Source organism: Rhagoletis pomonella, unplaced genomic scaffold (assembly GCF_013731165.1).
Source record: "Rhagoletis pomonella isolate Grant_MI unplaced genomic scaffold, Rhpom_1.0 Rhpom_scaffold_00006, whole genome shotgun sequence".
NCBI lineage: Eukaryota > Metazoa > Arthropoda > Insecta > Diptera > Tephritidae > Rhagoletis > Rhagoletis pomonella.
The window spans coordinates 81,985,314-81,989,324 of record NW_023458560.1 but is presented as its reverse complement, the minus strand read 5'-3'; the positions used below and the strand labels follow the sequence as shown (position 1 = coordinate 81,989,324).

Here is a 4,011-nt window from a genome sequence, read left to right as displayed (position 1 = left end):
TTTTTTTTTAAAAAAAAGTTATCAAGCTCTTAAAAAATCACCCGTTATGTACATACATAAGAGCTGCTGTTTACCGCTGTTATTTTATTATTAATGCTATTTTATATTTCATTGTTTTTGCAGTTTTTGTGGTGAGGGGAGTCGATCGCACTGCTGTACGTACCCGTCCACGAAATACTGATGAATATATCAATCAGTGATGTCAACCAACCAGAGATAATTCCCCGATTTTGGCGCACTTTGCATTTCTCAGGGAAATCGGGGAATTGCTTTAAATTTTGGGGGAATTCAATATACAAATGATTTGTATTAGGACATTCCCGTTGAGAATAAAATTACAACTTGTAATAACAATCTCTAATTACTGTGTTGCGGATTTAAAACATAACGTAATTGCTTCATGCAACCGTGGGGATATTCAATTAATTACAACACTTTTCACTTGACCTTTATACTACATATTTGAACTGTATCATTTCTGGCTTCGTTTTCAGCGCCAAGCTAACGTCTGGCAAAGTTTTGAGCATTCTAATAAAAGTAAGTTATAAATATACATACATATAGAGAATTTTTACCAAAATTAATTTAAAAAAAACTGCAATCAGAAATAGGCTTGGCATAGTGCCTTAAAAAGTAAAAGTTATTTTGGGGATTTTTTTCAGGAGTTTGGGGAACTAGCCGTAATAGAGTTGGCATCCCTATATGAGTGTACTTATATATATATATACATATATACATATGTAGATATGTGAATATTTTTGTACGAGCGTGTTATTAGGAAACAATAACAAAAGTTGAAGGAAAACATTCGAGTCGAAACGTAAACACGCATCGACATTCGCACGAACTGAAGATATGGGTATGTATATGTATTATATATATATATGCATGTATTATGTGAGTATTTACAGTGGCGCTCGCCCAAATAGCATACTTTTATTTTTTACAATATTGCCAATGTTTTACGTGATCAATTTTTTTTACAAAAAATTTCAAAAACATGTCATCAAAATTTTAAATTTTTCCGGATTTTTTCGAAACTTTTTGGGTATGCGGTTGTGTATGCAGTTTTTAGCTTAATAAATTTTGGTATAAACATATGCAGGTTGGTAAATTCTGCAAATTCCCGTCGATTTTTTCGAATTTTCTTTTGTTTTATGTGGAAGAAAATATGCAACACCCTCGACAAAAAAAAAAAAAAAAAATTTCACCAAAAATCAACGGGAATTTCCAGAATTTTCAAACCTGCATATTACCATACTAAAATTTATTAAGCTAACAAACTGCATGCACAATAACAGCCCGATGCAGTGCACTTGATAAATTGAAAATCTATAATCTATAATTCGTCAATTTTTTATTATTTATCAAGAATTGGTATTCTAGCACAGAATTTAAAAGTTCTTTTCTTGATAAATTATCAAGACTGAAAGTGCTATTGACAAATTGAAATTTCATGTGAAATGTATAGATTTTGTATAGTAAAAAATTTGTGTGCCGGTATTTGAACCTGCGACACACGGAATTATAGTCGACATCTCTACCTGCTCGGCTACGAGAGTCAAAAGTTTTTTTGCTTTTAATTTCATATTTTTCATATGTGACAATGAAATCAGTTCCACTCATGTGGAAATCAGTTCCACTCATGTAGAAATCGTAGAGATTTTTGTTTTATAAATATTGATACAGAATGCAAGGGAAGTTTTCAGTTGATAAAAATCTTCATAAAATTTCTTTACAAAAAAATGTATCAAGAAAACACAGAATCGGGCGGTAAATTTCTATAAAAACTGAAAAAAAGTGAAAAGTTTTGATGCATTTTTTTTTGAAATTTGAACTAATTTTTCTGAACTGTACATAAGCTTTTAAACTTGGACATATATGGTTTATTAAACAATTTTGAGGCCGTTTTTATTCGAAAATTATTGCGGAAAAACAACAATAGTTTATAAATGGTAGAAGCTATAGCTGCCATTTCGGAGAGCGACCACATCTCCTCATCAGACTTCTTCGCTGGGATTCGATCCAACGACCCCAGTGGTCTACACACTGTGCTAAGTTCGCCTTATAAACTTTTGTTGCTTTTTCCACATTGTGAATACATATTGTAATTAAATAAACGTGTGCTTTTTAGGTGAGAACCACTGCCCTGCAAAAATCATTGGACCATGTGGTCCATTTGCGCCTTATTGGCGTACTTACAAAATGCTCCTCTGTAATGCAGTATCGGACCAACTCATGTCTCTAAAGAACTCTGTACTTTTTGCCTTTCTTGAGAGCTGGATACTACTAAGCTATTCAGGTCTATTCTTCGCTGGTAGCAAACATTTTGTAACCGATAAACAAAGGTCCTGTAAATTTTTAAACCCTTTTCGCATTCTGTGCACTCTTTTAAGTGGTAAATATTGCTATCATATCATAAGAAAGTACATATGTACATAAATAATTACAGAATGTCCGAATCAAACCTAGATTAGTGTAGCTCGGCTATTTATATTAAAAAAAAAAAATAAGCAAATATATGCACCAATACACCGAATACAGAAAATGCAATACCACGTCCGAATACCGATAGTCCGAAAATTCCAAAAAAAGAGCGAAGAAACTTATTTTCTTCAAAACTTTGGAATGGTTTCCTAATATGAGCTTCTACTATAATTATGCAGTATTAAATTTAATTGAGACAGGGTAACCACCTTATTCGTGGTATTTGGCGGATACGAGGTATTAAAATTGATTGGGCTACAAATCTGCATACTCAAAAAAAAATCTGATTAAAAAGTTTAAAATTTTCATAAACATTTTCGGAATTTTCGTGAGTTTTGCACAAAGTTTAGGAATTATATTTTTATGTTTTTTGTTGTAGAATGAACTATATTTTTATAAGAAATTAGCGGAAAAATATTAGAATGAAAATTGTTGCATGTAATGTGAAAAATTTGCTGTGCCAATACTTTGTTCCGGCAGTGTATGTATGTATGTATATCCACATTTCAAACTTGGTACAAAAATGATACAAATTCAACAAAATAGGAATGCTCATTCAAAATAAAGTATGCTCGAAAATTTCTTTTAAATTATAAACAGAATCAAATCGCTCAGAGAAATTCGTCGGAAGAAAGTTCGCTGCCAATATTACAGCAAACACACTGCAGTATACGAGTTTGCACGAGAGGTCGAAAATATCCCTCTCCACTTTGAAAGTGTCCCAAAATAACTACTATCACTATTTAAGATAAAAAAATAACCTACCAAACAGAACAGGTGGTTTGTTATTTGTAGATGGTGTGCTCCTCTCGGTGGGAAAGGGTTATTTGAATATATTTTTCTGTTGCTGTTGGACACGGACACTTATCGCTGGAAGAGGAAAAATAAGTGTTAGAGCGCGGTTATTCACGAACTTGTACGTAGGATACCGCAGAAGTGCGTAGAAGAAACATATCAAATCTGTAACTATATAATTTTCATTATAATTACCTTTATTTTAATCTTTCTTCCTTTATCTTCGCCATATAAAATGATAAAAATCTTGATACAATTGCTTTACAAATAATTTATCAAGAAAACTCAGAGTTGGGCGGTTAGTTACAAGTCCCAAGACATAAATAAAAGAGTTATCCCAAATACGTTTTCAGTGATGTACCTACATTATTTCGAATCGAGTCATAAATAAAAGAGTTATGAAACAACTCTTCTTGGTTGGTTTTTTAAAACGGGACCAGGACAAAAATAATATTTACTATGCTGAAATCCCCCACTCAATCCACTTGTATCTTTTGTTTGGCGACCGCCGACCTAGCCTAATGTACTTATATACATACATACATACATATTTATGTATGTATAACAGGTCGGTTGCTGTTTTTTAGTTGCTGTGTTTTTCTGCAGCTTATTTTTTTATTTTTTTTTGTTGTTTTCTGGTTTGCAATGTTTTTGTTTTCGAGTTTACAGTCACTGTCGATGCCGATGCCGAAAGAAAAGCAGTTACTCTGTGACAACTGAAATATAAAC

At 32.4% G+C, this 4,011-nt stretch overlaps 1 protein-coding gene across 1 annotated transcript in view; it reads right to left on the bottom strand.

The window, feature by feature from the left end:
- The window catches only part of LOC118741473, a 231,099-nt gene that overhangs the window by 179,415 nt on the left and 47,673 nt on the right, over positions 1 to 4,011 (bottom strand). The gene's annotated exons all lie outside the window — the stretch shown is intronic.